General features: G+C 35.8%; 2 protein-coding genes across 3 annotated transcripts in view; one reads left to right on the top strand and one right to left on the bottom strand.

Annotated features, from left to right (window-relative positions):
- Positions 1 to 9,624, bottom strand: part of LOC124306165 (sphingomyelin phosphodiesterase) — a 46,659-nt gene extending 37,035 nt beyond the window's left edge. For both annotated transcript variants that reach the window (XR_006908542.1, XM_046766469.1), the window contains exon 1: positions 8,953 to 9,624. The gene's annotated coding sequence lies outside the window, so the exon portion shown is untranslated. The remainder of the gene's footprint in view (positions 1 to 8,952) is intronic.
- Positions 9,625 to 11,051: 1,427 nt separating this feature from the next.
- LOC124306166 (uncharacterized) overlaps positions 11,052 to 17,527 on the top strand; it is a 53,929-nt gene continuing 47,453 nt past the window's right edge. The window contains exon 1 of the mRNA XM_046766475.1: positions 11,052 to 11,454. The gene's annotated coding sequence lies outside the window, so the exon portion shown is untranslated. The remainder of the gene's footprint in view (positions 11,455 to 17,527) is intronic.

Here is a 17,527-nt window from a genome sequence, read left to right as displayed (position 1 = left end):
ACGTAGGTCGGGAGAAGCGATATAATGTAAGAATTTACTTAAAACTACTCGTCACTGGGCGACGTGATCTTACCCAAGTTGCAAACGACGCTAGGGAAATTATTATTCTGTCAATTAAAAACGAGAGTGAGAATTTTACTACAATCGCTTAATCGGTAGAAAACGAAGTAACGATAGCTCGGTGGATAATACGACGAATTTACCATAGATTATAACCAGTACGCAAGATTGACATTCGTTAACAATTTACACAATCGGTAGCGTAAACGATCGATTAGATAATTTTCGGTAGAGTTATTCATAATCGATAGAATCAATAGTTTACAATAATTACGGATCGGAGGAATTAAACGATGAATTCCTAAACATAACTTTCGAGACAATACAAAGTACAGAATTATGAGAGAGTGAGAATTTCGGAGAGTTTACAAAATAAAGAAATACACTAAATACACCGCAGTACAAAAGGATCAAGAATAATACGCAGAACTTAACTTGACAAGATACAGAGAAAGGAATAACAGGCAAAAATAATATAAAATTGCCAATGGCAATAGAAATAGGTGCGGTAATATTTAGAGGCTGATTCTACGCTCGGTTATACTCCAAGGAACTCGATATACGATACGATAGGCACGAAAATAAATAAAAGTATAACAAGCAATAACAGAAATAAAATGTAAGGCACACTACTGTTACAGGGCTCAAAATACGATAGAGACTACAGAAGCAGACTAATAAAAATTCATAAGTACAGGAGAATTAATTATTCGGCAGTTACGAGGTCGCTCAGACACGGAAATTATTAATTACTGAAATCATGCAGTCACACGGCGACTCTACTCTAACGCAACTCTAAGCCGCGGACCATAATTCACACAAAATCGATAAATACCATAAGAAAGAATAGAAATTATGAGCAACTTCGTAACGATACAATACAAGGCAGAAGCTTTACCTTAATCGGTGACTTCAGGCACACAACACTGAATTTATTTTTAATAACAACTCAGAATTAGCAAAACGGAAAGGAAGGAAGGAAGGATGAAACGAATTTACAGGAGAAATCTAACGATAGGAGAAACGGTAGCGGGATGATCAACGATAGAAACGATAGCGGTAAAGGAGGAAGGATCGGTAGCTCAAAAATGGGAGAATAGAGAGAATACGGATCGAGACAGCTGTCGGTCAGCGGGTCAAGCGTAGAATAGACGGAGGTCGGAGTTCGGCTCGCCGATCTCGTCGCTGCCGTGAGATGATTCTTCTTCCCTTTGCTTGGTTGGTTGACCTCATGCGTTTTCGAAGATTACCGCTAGATGTGGCGTAATGTGCTGCTCGTAATTTCGTCATTGACGCCAACTCGTACGATTTAATAGCTGCTTCAGTTTACTGTCCAGGTTGCCTATCATTGGGGATTTCTTCAAGGAGATCATGCAGTCATACGGCGGCTTAACGCAACTCAAAACCGTGGACCATGATTCGCGTGATTAGTTCTTGCCGACAGGAAGGCTGCGTCGATCCTCGGAACGATGGCTTTATCAATCTGGACGTAGTGGTTTGGGGTCGGAAGACGGCAGGCTACGGTCTGCCCTTCGTGCCATCCTTACGGCGTCCGATAAAGCGGGCGGCTGGTTCCTCCTTGAGGAGCGGTGCCCTCGGCCGTCGGGAGGATTTTTATCTCCCTGTTCGCCGGCAGTCGAGGCGATGCGGAAGGTTCGGGTGGATGCTACCCCGGTAGCAAGACAAGTGCACCCGGGTAGCCAGTATAGTATGAAGTCGTCGAGAGCTGAAAACGGTAGCTATCAATCCCTCGGTGGTCGGGATCGTTGTCGACCAAGTACCTTATTAGCGTGCGCCGAAGCGCGAAATACAGAATTTACAAAGAAAGAATTAGTTAAAAGTAGTTATTGCCTATTTTGTATCGAGTTCGGTTGGAGTACCCCGCTGAGGACGCGTTTCCTAAAGATAAATAACGGTTGTGTGCCCTCGTGACGGGCGACTCTGAAACGCCACGTTACAATATATATACATATACATATATATTCTTATATATGTATCCCTTCGGAAGAATATAAGACAGCGACGGACGGCAACTTCATTATTTCGTCATCCTCGACATATTTATATATTGTTGCTCAATAGTATTATTATAACAATTAACCGTAAACGGTCGCGCAACTTGAATTGCACACATACATCCGCAGCTAAATTAATTACGGTACGATATCGGTGGTGAATATGACGCTTTGATTTCTTTGCACAGCTATATTCGTAAATGGAGTTACGTATTTTTCTATATTTTTTCCTTCTGACTTTTCTACGATATTTTAAAATTTTCGCAAAAGTCTGACGATTAGAAGTATTCAAAAAGTTAAAATACAATTTCTCAAGCATTTTTATTCCTTCTTCTTTTTTCGTTCTCAAATTTTATCATCACATTACAGAAATCAAACGAAGAAATAATATTACACGAATGATAAACCACGCCGAGTCATCCTGTTCTCCACATCAACGAGTAGTAAAGCCATTTGCTCAATCCGCCACAGATTTTCAAAAATTTTGAACCAAACGCGCCTTCATCCCTAGGGACAAGGTCGATGCCCAAAAACGTTATTACGTTCTTCTGTGCCATCCGTGACAGTTGTGTTTTTCGTGATAAATAAGTTGTCTGCCAGGAGATAAATTTGCTAGATTTTGCATTTACGTTTGCTGCAAACAAATCAGCGTCGAAAATCCCAAAGGACAAATCTACGGCCTCATATGCCCATTTGGCTAACTCCTAATCGGTTTCATTCTGTCTAACTCACGATTCTTCGTCAGATTTCTTATTATCGCTAGAACTATTTTACGATGCGAAAATCCACAGTTCCCGGACTTCGCACCATTGCCAAATTTCTTTTCCTACTCTCGATAATTTCGGGAACTCAATACCAATAATACGGTTAACATAATATACCGCAGCAGTACACTGACAATGAGAGAAATTTTTAGTTCCGGTTACCGCTCAGTTCTTAACTATTTTCATTTTTTACCATAATTGAAAAATATAGTTCTAGATAGAAAATGAAAATTAGTTTTCTAGCTGTTACCGGAAAGTCTAGTATCCGTTACTATTCTTTCTCATTACGATCGCTGTTACTAGATTTTCTCGTACCTGTTGCGAAAATTTAACGCTTGTGCAAGAATAAATTGACGTTGAAGCCTTGTTTAACTAAAAAAGTAGAGTAAACCGAACAAACTGATTTTGCGTTGCAACTATCAAAAAAGGATCGACGATAGCGCAAAATGGTTACGCGTACCTCGTTTTTCGTAATTCCAACAATATTCAAACAGTTTTTTTTAACGATACCTGTTTTACAGAGTAATATTTCACACGAGTGTTTTATCTTCGGCGAAGTATTTTCGCCCATAAAATACCGCTTTCAACTTCAGAAAGTCGATATTCTCCTTGTGTTCTTGGCTACTTCAAAACCCCATCCAGTTAATGATGCGTCGCTAAAAGTAAGTGTCCCAGTTCTTGACCCTGTTCCAATTACTGATCTCTTTCGTTCGTATCTATTCGATCTTTAGTTCTAAAATTATCGAAAAATAAATTCGCAGTGTCTAATCATCTAGCAGTTGGTTCTGGTCATCAAGAAATTCATAATATTTGCCGTGAATTTATAATTTTGAAAAATATAAGGCACAATAATTGGGTCTAAGCGTGTCAATAACTGGTACACTTACCTTATAACCAAAGTTTTTTTTCCCTTTCTCAACGAGAATCTTTTCTCTCTTCGGTTATATTCTCGGCCTGCTCAGTCGAAGATTACTCACGGTATGACATCTTCGAGTACAACTTACTAAGGATCTACGTGTATTCTGTCGATTTATATGTAACGAATAATTCTCAACCTACTTACACCGCCAAGGTGGCTCTCTCCTTGACGTCATCATTCTAACTCTACTACGGTAGCCAGGCATTGACTCGACCAGGAACAGAACCTGTGGAGGCATCAGCGACGCTATTTCGTACCCAATGCCATGTCGTGCCGGACATGGATTAAATTATCCTTCCCAAGGTTCGCTGTTATCGCAATTTCGTTACCCAATTAACCACCGCGAGTTACGCCGAGGTGAACTTGTGCTCACGGTTACTGAGCCGAGTTTACACCTTGCGATAATTCCCGACGATGTGCTCGGATCGTGAAGGTCGATCCATCTATTTGCAGAATTTTACCACTTTCTTTTACGTAATAAGTTCTAGCGCGAAAATTATTTTTATCGGCTATTTTTACAGTCAAGTACAGGAAGTTGAGAATTAATTCACAAGGAATATAGTTGAAACATGTTTTAGTCGATGAGATTTTTTTTTACAATATGAAAGAAATGTGTAACATGAAAGGAAATTGGACGTACAGTTGCAACATGTCGCAATTCAATAGAACATTTTTCGCTTTGAGAGAAATCTTGTTGCCATGTGCTGAATTCGAAACAAAAAAAAATATCAACTTTGAAAGTAGTGTTCAAATGAAACAGGGAAAACTTTGAATTCTTATCGGACATTTTTGCCGGACATGTTACGTTTGAGAGAATTATATATTTCACTTCGAAACAAACATGTTGGATGAGAAAAAAAGGGTGAACATGTATTTTTATGAAAACTATTCTATGGACATGTTGAAGTTTAGAAGAACTTTGGTTTTGAGAAAAAAATTTAACAACATGTTGCAACTCGGAGAAACATGTTTTATTTCGTAAGAAGAGTACGAAGGGTACAATATTGAGATATCACGCCAGAAGAAATTTATTTGCAATATTTTACAACTGACAAAGACATTTCTTTTTCGGGGATAAGTGAAAATCGCCATTTTCTAACCGACATGAAAAATCACGACAAAACTACCCGTTCAACTCATCAAAACTGGATGTAATAAGTCGTCAAGATTAGTCCATTGTACAAAACTTTGGCAAATTAAGAATTCGTTTGTAAAATTCGACAGTTTTGAGTTCGCAAATTTTTTTACCCGAAACGCGTCGGCTGAAAAATCCCGTCTGGTATTTATTTTCCTTCGTTACTACTTTCCGAATAAAACCACCTCGTATTCTAGTTCCGTGTCAATTTAAACCGGCTAGCAATACCGCATGTACAGGATATTCCACACAATGTGAACGGAAGTGAGATTTGAAGAGCGATGCACGTGGCTGACTCATCGTCCGGGTCCAGCAGTAGATAAAATAAAAGTTGTGATTCATTCGATTCCCCGCCATGTAAACAATCTGCACGTTGTATTTTTGGGAGTTTTTTTTTTTCAAATTTGCCATTTATTTCGCTCCGATCATTGGAATGCAATTTCTCCTAATCTTTTTTTGTTTTCTTCATAATCGTTTTTTCCTAGTTGAAAAGGTATTCGTTATCATTTTTTTAAGATTTTTCAAAATCCACGATTTTCTACAAGAATTTTATTTTCTTTCTGAATCAGTACTTCGTTCAAGTTATGTGAACGTCACACTCAAAAATCATTTGAATGCCAAAAAATTAACATCCCATGACTTCCTCTCAACAACGTGCAATTTATTAAAAATATATTCTCTTTACTTAACTAAAAAAAAAACAAAAACAAAACAACAAACGTGGTTTTAAGATTATTGATTATTACAAACAATATTATATTATACGCTCGAAATTTCATTTGTTTTTTCTTAATATTATCAAACCGATATTGCTGTGACAATAATTTTGTTTTTTGCTTCTTCCTTCAGAGGACTTGAATAAAAATATTGTACACTTTTTATTTTTGTGCTATAACTTGCACTTTAAACGTCTCACCTGGAACAAAAAGCTGATCTCCCGATCCCATTAATAACCAAGGGGCTAGGTTGAATAACGGCGTGACCCGAATCGCACCAGTTTTGGATGTGAATGAAAATTTTCTCCTGCACATCAGACGCAATAAAACGCGCAGATTTCATCGGTCAACGTGATAATACTAGCATAAAAAGTGAACAAGACATTGTACATGTAAATTAACCACGTTAGACAGTTTGATATTCACTAATTCAAGCACAGCTTCAACTGTAATGACATGAAATTCAGTTAAATTTACACAAAGAAACGATTAGAGTGATTGAAAAACGCGCATTTAATCTTGAATCGTGTGATAATATTCGCTGGCATAGAACCAAAAGCAATTCTGAAAAATGACCTCCCAAAAAATGATCATTACCGTAATAAAAAGAAATTCACTTCAAGAAAAATAAATGAATAACTTGACGCTAATTAAATCCAAATTATAACGAATTCAAGTTTCCTTATTCTTATCGTTATGTTTCATTTCATACTGTTTACATTGTGTCTAATGCAAGTGTAGCCTGTTTTGATTCGGTTTCATTCGATCCCACCATTTCGATAATTAGTTTAACTAGCCTGCGCTCTACCGGAAGTCACGTAATATCCAGTCTTCCTACATGTTGTTTTGTGAAATTTTCGTAACAATGACTGACACTGCTACACGAGGTGAATTCATGGAGAATAGATATATTTTTTCGTTTTGTCTGTTTTTTTAATTCAAAGTCAAAATCGCTATCAAATTCTGTGAAACATTTCTCTCAACTCACCTTTAACAATATCATCTCCGCTTTGTCATGATTTTTTCTTATTATAGTACGAGGTCCGGACCATTCTTCATTGCTGGACGATAATTTTTACCATTTTCAAAACTAGAACAAATATTTCTATCTTCTTTACTAAAATCGTTTCAACGATTTTGGGTAGTGTTGTTTAAATTTTTCTCAATTCACACGAATCGTCGGTAAACAATATATTCCAACGAACTTCGAAGCCATCGAATAATGTTTGTTCTCATTTGCTGATGAATGTTTCGCGCAGAAAATTGTATCTATGCTGTTTTTTTTTTTTTGCCAACCACAGAAGCCGACATTTTTACGAATTTCATTTATTACTCGAACTTGTCTGTACACTATACAAAAAAAAAAAAAAAAAACGCCTGTCACTAAACTAGTTGAATAATTCGCTTTTTATTCGCAAAAAATAAAAATTTTATTCTACTTTTAGAAACGCCTTCAGATGTTGTGGTCACCGATGAGTGTCGAAGTTTCAGAGATTTGAATTCCGCGAAAAATTTCAAAGAGGTGTGGATTCTTCAGCTAATAAAAATTCATTAAGATACTCATAAGTAGATATAACGGATTGAGAATAAATACACTGGGATTCTGGGTAAAAAATATCAGTAAGTTTTACAGTTGGGACGATGGCACAAAAAGATGAATGCAGGTTGCAGGTCGTGCGGTTGGACGTTTTACGATTAGTCGCAGAGTCGTGAACAAATTATAAATCTTGACTAAAAAGAATTTCGCTCACTGCAATTACAAGGAAATTCTAGTGAAATTGGCATCCTTACAATTATAGTGATTTAAATATTATTTGAATTATAAGAAAATTTCGTACAAGTAACTATTTACAACTGAAGGTAATTAGGGTGATAAATTCCGTACATTTAACAGGATTTTGGTACATGTGGAACATAAAAATGAGATTCGTAACAATAATGAAAAAAAAAAATAAATGAATAAAACGTAGGTTAAAAAGATGTAACTTCAGTTTATCAAGAGGCTTGAAAGCACAGAAAGAATCATTTATTTTGAAAAATAATTCAGAGATCGTTTATTTGATTTTACTCAAAATCTATAATCGTTATTTTCATACCAAGGTTGTAAAGTGTTACGCTCGTGATGTGAACAATATTTTGTGCCCTGCGTAGGCGTAAAACGGGATTTTCGGTCTACCGTAACAAAAATCAGTTTTACTCTGAGAAATAATCGCATCGACTGCGACCAAAATCCTCACCGTTCATTAGTTCTTCAGGTATCGTCATACGAAAAATGGATCAAACTGCTAGCCTCAAAATGCGGATACGGTAAAAATCCAAGTAGGTCAGGAAAAAGTTTAGTTGAAAAAAACTACGCAATGTTTTACAAATATATCTACGAAATTCGTTACCGTTTACCTTAAATCTCAAGCTCAAATTTGAATAAAAAGAAAAAAACTTGTTAGTTTATTATTGATCCGTCAATATGATAGTTAGCCATTGATATGCAACGACAGGTTATGAATTGTAATATGGATTGTCAACGATTATGTCAAATGAGGCTGAAGTTAGTAACGTTAACGTAACGAAACATCAAGGAAAAAATCATTATTTCCCAATTTTAGAATGACTTTGAAAGAGTTAGCTTTTCAAAATGAGAGTATGTTTTATTTATCATGGTTTACTAAATTTCATAAATTCCTAAACGTGCAAACTATCGATTTCCAGTAACATTACCAACTTCACCCTCCTTATATCAATGTGTATGTCATTATTTTTGTTTCTTTCCGATTCTCGACGTTTTTTCCTCCTCGCAATATTGGCGATTGAAACAATTATAGCATAACATTTTAATTAGCAACACGTGGTGCACTCCAATGGCAATCACGTGAAAATTCACCAGGATCGCATGCTTGTAGTGTAGATCACCAACAGCGAGAGATTTTCTTAGACAGAGACATTATTACTCGTTAGACAATTGCTACAGAGTCAACAATTGGTAGATTGTATAATTAATCGTTTTAACGATGCCATTAAATTATGTCATTTTTGTGTTTTGCAGTTGAACGATAAGTTTTTGATTTTTATTGCAAAAATTTCGTTATTATAAGCGCGTGACCGCGGCTCATTAGAAAAAACGAGTAATATCAACGTATTTAATATAACGTGTCTCGAACGTTGACAGGCTCCCTAATTCATTACTAACTTCAACACATTCTGAAACAGCTCGTATTATACAACGCGAGATAACTTTCGCAGCGATAATAATTTAAAAATTTTGTTTTGCTCTTTCTTTCTGGTATTTCACATCCATGTGTTACAAAATTACTATCTGTATAAATTATGGTATATAATATATACTCACTAATTATAAAACGATTCTGTGTATAACGAACAGAATCTTGGCCCAAACTGTTTTTTCACTTATATTATGTCACGTAAAATGTGTGTTGCATGTGTATATTTTTGTAGATCAGAAACTTTGATTAAAAATAAACTTCACGAGCACTGTTTCCTTTTTTATAAATTTTTTTATTCAATCGTGTTGAATTTTTTTTTTTTTATAATCTCCAATTTATCACACGTCAATTTTTATATTTGATTTTCACTTCAACAACCGCAGGTGCTGACAATTTCAAAATGTAGATCACAGTACAAAATGCGCACGGAAGAAACGACAAAACAATCGAATTACTTGTTTGAATTTGTTATTTTTTTAAACTATTATGCATCAACCGATTGAGATTCGTTACCGAAAGATTGCGTTGGAATAATGTGATTATTAAAAATTGTCAAACTTCTTAAAAATCGTTAGTCGTAGAATTTAATTATTTTTTTAATCACGAAGAGAATAATTAACCGTAAGTATCTGTAGAAAAAAAAAAAATTAATTCGCAGAATAATTATGACAAAGAACTTTTTGTTTGCTAAATCCTATCGCGAGCTTTTTTCTGGCCCGATAAGCTGCAGCGCGTTTAGAGAAGAGAGCGAGTCGCGATGTTCTCTTTGTACCCGACTGTCCACGTGGACGGCTCAGACCGCACTGACTATAATAAATTCTTAAAGGTACAGCTTTCATTCCACACGCGCTTGAGCTGCTCGAGCTTCGTTGAGCTTCCCGGTTCAATTTCTCCGGCTCCTTTCAATTCATTGATTTGATTATATTGCTTGGACGCTTGTTGAGTAGCGCGCATTTTTAATTTTTTTATATATTATCGCTGTTAAAGATTCTTTAAAAGCGCGAATCGAGGAGTCGATGTGTTGTACTCGAAAAAGTCAGTTCAACTTGTAAATATATGAGTAGATAATTCATTACTAAAATATACGGTTGTAAAATTTTTCGAAATAATTGTTTAAAGTACAATCGCAGTGTTACATAAAATTATAATTTAACAATTTTAACACAGCTTTATTTGACTTCCGAGTATCACGTACGATCAGCTTTCGATTCGATTTATTTGCAAGTGTTTATTCAAGTGTAACCAAATGAGTACTAGAACGTAAATTTTTTTAATAATTTATAGACATTTGTAGCTCGTGGAAAATAAAAATATGTCCAATAGATTTATCGATACATTGATGTCAATAAATTGGGCGAATTCAAGTAAACTTTTTTTCTTAAACGAAACACTCGTTTAGTTGAGTCGAGATAATGCAGCTGGTTGTTGTTAAAGAAAACAATTTTCCATTGTTAGCTCTTTGCTGTTTGTATTAATTGAATTCAGCGAAAGAGAATTTGTCTACAATGAGATGGAGATATGAATTAATATAATTCAAAGTATTTATATGTCAGATTGGATGTGAAGATAGTTGACTTTAAGTTTAAATGAATTTTTTTTGACGCAAATGACTCGTTGGCGAGTCGGATAAGACCTCGACGTTTATCGCTCGTGCTTATTTTATAGGTAAGAGCCGTTACTTACCGACTGTTGACGATGACTCGCTTACCGTTCGCCGGTACGTATTTACTGTCGGTATCTTACCGATTTACGGTAATACGCTACTTATTATTCACAATCATTTGTTTCTCCTGATGTATGAACTGATCGTACATGCCCTAACAAAAAGTGTTCGAAAACCCAGGAGTGTTCAAAAAAAATGTTTGTCGAATAAAAAAAAATGGACGAATTATTTTATGAAGGTTCAAAAACTGTGATCGAAGTTAACGAAGCGGAATTTGATGAAGGAAAAGATAATTTTGGAGTAACTCATAACTGACTTGCTAATTTTCTTCGCGTTCAAACACTGGATGACGATTATCAGAAGATAGTAAGTCAAGCTTGCGTGGATGAAACGCTTTTTCCCGCCCCGTATAAATTGGCCTGATGTAGGCGTGTGTTAACATCAGGTTTAGTTGTGAAAGCACGCGATTGGTCGCCAAGGGTTGTTTACATGACAACGGTGCCGGTATAATACGGCTCGTAAGGAAGTGAAGACCGAAGCCACCCGGTGTGTGCAGTGCGCGTGACACGAGGCAAGCAGGTCCAGGTTCCCTTACAATAAACCTACGCTCCGGTTGTTCGTTTATTTTATTTACTCATAACTTGTCCAAGATAGCGAAAAAAACCAAAAGAAGAACAACTGCGTCGCGAAGATCGATGAAAAATGGTGGGGAACTTTTTCGGGGCTTTTATATTTGAGTAAACTCACATTTTTTCGCTCCGATCACAAGCTCGTAAACCGATCACGCGAACGCGACGGCGACTCGAATGGATCAGGTCAAGAAATCTAGTACTGTGCAAATTTGAAGTGTCAGGTGTAGAGATACGATAGTGCGAATCCAAATATTGACGATGATACGCGCTCGAATCGAGTTCATTACATAAAACGATCACTGGTGATCCATGGAAAGCAGCTGCAACGCAAGGTAATTTATATTATGATATTTTAACTGTGTGAATGTTGCATTTGGAATTTTTAATCACCGTATAATTAACGATCGTTGTGCGAATTTTTCTTTAACGATTCTTCATCTTCGTTTCGTTCTTTTATTTATTTTTTTTTTGTTTTCTTATGACCACTATTACTAGTATCAGTTTCGATTTCTACCATGCATACGGAATAAGGAATGTATGACGACGATCCAAACCGGTGTTTAAAAACCTGCAATCTGAAGTTGCACGCTCAATTAGTAAATCGATATTGACTGTTTAGCGGACTATGAATTTCCCAATTACATTAATTAAGCACTAATATAAGTGTTTGGGCGATAATAATTACCAGTCTCAGACTTTTTATTTTGACAGAAAGCTTTGGTTAAAATACAAAAAACACTACTCGATAAAGGTGATATAACCTGTCAATGACTGTAAAGTTTCACGTTTAAGAAACTTACTCGTGCAACTAAAGTGCGAGTTATAGCTAAACGGCGCAACACTCTGTAAGTTGATAATTGTTCTAAGTTATGTCAAGTTTGTCGAGTAAGTGGTTACCGATTGTTTGGTAGTTAAAATTATCTTATTATGGCTTATTATTGTGGACTCACAATAATATTTGATCAAAGCTGTACCAAGCGCACGTTTTAACTGAAAACTTTTAGTAAAAATCCGGAAAACTGTAAAAAATTGAAGGTTTGTCATTAGTTGAAAATTATCTTACCGATAATGTGATTGCATATTGCGTCAGAATAAATTCCGTTATTCAGTTGATCCAAATGGAGATTTTTTGTACAGAGAAGAATTTCATTTGTTGTAGTAACTCGAAAAATTCAGGAAAACGGGTATTGTTAAAAAAAACTGCTCGATTGTTGTTGGAATTACGAAAAACGAGGTACGCGTAACCATTTTGCTCTATCGTCGATCTTTTTTTGGTAATTGCAACGCAAAATCAGTTTGTTCGGTTTACTATACTTTTTTAGTTAAGCAAGGCTTCAACGTCAATTTATTCTTGCACAAGTATTAAATTTTCGCAACAATTACAAGAAAATATAGCAACAGTGATCGTAATGAGAAAGAATAGTAACGGATACTAGACTTTCCGGTAACAGCTAGAAAACTAATTTTCATTTTTTACCTAGAACTATATTTTTCGATTGTGGTAAAAAATGAAAACAGTTAAGGACTGAACGGTAAACGGAACTAAAAATTTCTCTCACAAGTGTAAGTATTGGTTTCCACTTGACAGTTGAATAATTTATGCATTCAAAATTTTTTGACTTTTCACGTAATACAATCATTGTAATTTTTCCGACATTGGTTTAATTTTTTCATTCACGATGTTTTTCTATAACTGTTTCCTTTTTTGCGTTTTGAATAGGTGCAATACGTCGCTATCATTCTTGGATGCTCTTCTTTGTGAATGAATCGATAAAAAAAAAAACACGAAAAAAATATGTAATCAGAATTTCGTACATCGACGACATTGCTGTAGCTTGTAAAATTATCGTGCGATGATTAATGGCGTGCATTTCCTAGGGTGCAACACACTATCATGTTGTACAGTATTATTGATAAAACAACATGAAAACTAGGTAAAGGACTCTCAACATCGCGTGGCTGTAGCTATAAGACCGGAATAAATATAGCAGCGGTTAAAATTACAATTTGTAATTTGTATTCGAGATTTTATGTTCATGCTTTTAAAGTAGTCACAATATTACGATTTCAACTATTAGGCTTTCATCTGACATGAATTTGGAGCCGTGATGTTATTATATAAAGAAGATGGGAAACCTCGAAACGAACATTTTTTCTCGTAATTGAAATTCGTTAACTGTTACGTTGGTCTTTGGATTTTTCAGTTAATCTGAAAGAGTACAATTATGCTGACTGATTTTCAGAAATCTCTTTACTCCCAAGTCTTCGCGATCCTTAAGACGAAGTTAATATGTAGTCACATTTTTAATCAAAGCTGTTGAGAATCGTCGTAACGAAATCATCTCACTTCGTATCCGAGCCTTGAATTCGGCACGAAACCGAACCTTTTGCATGAAAATAGTGTAGAGTATTACGATTACAATAATTATTTACCAACTGAACCACATTCCGGTGCAACTATAATAATATTTAATTTGTTATTGCAACGATCATGTCCATTTTGCCAGAATTATCAAGCAACCGTGACAAATAAAAATATTCTCATTGTAGGTAATATTCCTGACTCAATTTTACCCAACGTGCGTTGAAAATTTGAAAATCGTTAGATCTCGTTCTTTTTTCTTATTCCACATTTATTTACAACAGTTGCACGAATTTTACTATTCCCGGAATAAGCGCGAAAAAGAATTCGGTTTGTTCCAAAATGTTGAAAAATGAAAAAAAAAATAAAGTAAATAAATAAATACGAACGACTCGTCGTCAGAATCCCTGCACCCCGTTAATTGTTATGGTCATTATTGTTATGGTTTTATGTTTTTCCATTATTTTTCTGTTCATTCTTCGTTATTACGCACAAGATTACTCTTTAGGCCCGAGGGGCCGGGCTTAGCTGATACACGTGAGCGGCGACGTGGATGCCAAAAGAGTTAGTCATTTCGTTTTACCCGCAGCCGCGATACAATACAAGAACGGTGGATCGTTACGTGTGTGCTGCATTCTTTTGAAGATATTATATCCGCTTGTGAGTAGAATTGCCACACGAATTACGTATGCGTGATAATTTATACATCGAAGAAATATCGCCCACACGTATAAAATAATATTCAACGAGGCTCCCTTCTATTTGTACACACACACACACACACACACACACACACACACACACACACACACACACACACACACACACACACACACACACACACACACACACACACACACACACACACACACACACACACACACACACACACACACACACACACACACACACACACAAACACACACACACACACACACACACACACACACACACACACACACACACACACACACACACACACACACACACGCGCACGCACGCACGCACGCACACACACATATATATGTATATACTGCAGGGGATAGAATTACACAGCATTTTGACATTACGTACGAAGCATTCCGTGTACCAACTTGATCGAGCGTTTTTCTTTTTCTTTTCTTTTTTTGTCTTTTCTTCTTGCAACCCTGTTTTTATGATTCACGATTACCAAAAAATAAAAACATTCAAACTTGCAGTTTCCGTTTTCTTCAATTCTGAGAAATCTTCCAACTGTACTTTCGTTTTTCAAAATCGTCGGAAATGGATAAATTCGTTTTGAAAGAAATAGCCGAAAAAAGTGGACAGAGAAATAAGAAAAATTTGATTCACGAAAACCTCAAACCCCCTTTTTTCCCTCCGACAAATTTTAATAAATACGCATATTTTAATTTAAATTAACCAATACGTTAATAATACCGTGACAAAAAGAATTACGCGAAATTGGTTGGATAAATAGAAGAAACAAAAAAAAACTCGCCCCTATTCTTTGATCCGGTATGCAAATTTTTGAAACCATATAGGTAAACCGGACGAAAAAAAAAACTTTTGGGCCTTTCTTAAGAGTGAAATTATTTCAACATGAATGCGTTTCAGCGATACTAAGAAAAAACGGAACAAAAAAGTAAACAAGTTAAAGTGATTTCAAATAATCATCTTAAGAGTTTCGAGACGAGTGTGAATAATATGCAAGGTCAGATCGCGGATAGGCGAGACGTGGAATTGGCAGGGAATGCCCTATATACTAACACCAAACGTGTAGAACCACGAGGAACAAACGCCAGGTACCGGCATACACGTGACACGGACCGGACGTTGGGCTGTTGGGCACCTGCCCAACGCACTCGAGCATTGCGAACCGTTTCACGAGTCGGTGAAAGAGCGAAACCCGAACCGCCTCAACAAAATTCAATTTTTTTTATTCAAAACTATCGACGGATTCTCATTCAACGCGTTACACATTGTTATGGTGTTAAAAAAAAAAAAAAAACAAAAACAAAAACAGTTTTTCAATCTGTTTCGATCTGTCGTTTTGATTCCGAAATTCAGAGATGTAATTTTTAAACGTGAGTCTTGTTTGAAAAATAGTATATTGCGTAACAAGGAGGTTAAACTCGGTCTTTTCGCGCCGAGCGTAAGTTTGCAACATGAATCGTAGTCGAAGACGAATATTGCGCACGATTCTTTACGTAACTAGAATATGTTACGCGTTTTTTCGCCAAGCAAGAAATTGAGGTTAGGGTCGTGTAACGTCAGATTTGTTCGCCAACGCGCATGCGCGGAGTACTGAAATTAGCAGTTTTAACTCCTAGGACTTAAAAGTGGTCTTTTCAGTACTCTGCGCGTGCGTATTTGCAGAGTTACTCGTCCATCGTAGAAACGGGTACTTTGTGCACGGAAAACACACATGGAAAAATGGATGAAACATGCTCGCGTTTTATAAAAATATATTCTCTGATTTTTTTTTTTAAAGCGTGACGTTCATCGATTTATCGAAGCTTTTCGGAAATCTGTAACTTTATTGCATACCCACATTTATTTCCGAAAAAATTATTCGGCTTCGGCTTTGACGATGAAAAAACTAGCTATACACAATTTAATTCTAATAGTGAGAATAGCTGTAAGAATAAGAAATGTGACCTCAAAGAAATGAGAATTGCAAGGAAATTGGAAATAATTGATTATCACGGATTTCAGATATTGATCGAAGATGCGTCTTTTTCATTTACGATTTTGTCAAAATTGTCGTTCAGGAATCTCAGGATTTCGAATAATCTTGAAAGATAGCTTCTATATGCTCGTGCAGTTCGATACAATATTACAACAGTACAAATAGATGTAATGAAGAATTGAGTGATACAAGTTTGCTACCACTGTATAAAATATCATGCATATGATTACATATTTGATTGTAAAATTATTCTATCATTGCATGAGATTTTATAATTCATTAATAGTGGAATTTCAAACGTGGCATTATAAAGATGAAGGCAGAGTTATTATTTAGATATATTTGGAGGCTCAGATTTCATTATTCTTGGTGGGGAAATAGGAATTTAGATGAAACAAGTTGAATATTCACCACACAGTGTATTAAATTAATGTACCAATTAAATCATCATAACATTTACTTACAGAAATTATTTTCCTCGAGTATTCTTACTTACAGTTTAATTCTCTGAATCTGAAATAATGACCATTCTCCAAAACGTGAGTGATTTGAACGAAATGAAAAACACAAATAAACAATAAACATTTATTTCGCCATATTAATGGCCATATTTGGCTTGGAAAAATAAATATCGTAAAGTAAACCTTCGCCTTGTGTCTTTTTTTTTTTTTGCTGATGCGACATCCAAACGAATGAATGCTGTGTAAGTTTAAAAAAAATTCCGGCGATCATTTGCTCAGCTTTGCGTGCAGCACCCCGAGGCATGTAAAGTTTCCTTATCTAGCTTTAAAAAACCCTTCAAGACCAGACGCTCAGTGCCAAAAATACGACAGCGGCGGCGCCTGGAGTCGCTTAAAGTGCAGTAAGACAGACACATTTACGTTTTACCTTCATGCATCCAGATGCTGGGGGTGCCTAATTCTGGTAGAAGACAAATATCGCCGACTATTCGACTGCACGGAGAAAAATTTCTAGTTAAGGCAGTGCCCTGATTTAGAAATCTAAAAAAGGAGTTTTTTGGCGTTTTTTTTTTTTTTTTTGACAGAAAAAAAAATACGAAGCTTCTTAATGTTTTGAGTGCATTTTGCCGATAATTAACTGACTATATATGTATGGTTTATCGCCGCTGGAGTCTCGAATTGGCGGGAAAGACGGAGTGCGCCATTTTTATCTGAAACGTAAGTATACTTAAATTTTTTTTAATTGACTTGTATTTTCACTATCGATGACCTGAAAAAAAGAACATTACAAATCGTGAAATCATATTAATTTTCGATACTGACTGAAAAGGTGACGATTTTTACAAAAGAAATTTCTTTATTCGTGCAATAAAAATGGTATAAAATGACTTTTTTATCAATGCTTTTAGTTC

This window comes from Neodiprion virginianus, chromosome 5 (genome assembly GCF_021901495.1).
Source record: "Neodiprion virginianus isolate iyNeoVirg1 chromosome 5, iyNeoVirg1.1, whole genome shotgun sequence".
Taxonomy (NCBI): domain Eukaryota; kingdom Metazoa; phylum Arthropoda; class Insecta; order Hymenoptera; family Diprionidae; genus Neodiprion; species Neodiprion virginianus.
Note: the sequence above shows the minus strand (reverse complement) of the source record. Positions and strands in the feature narration are given on the sequence as shown.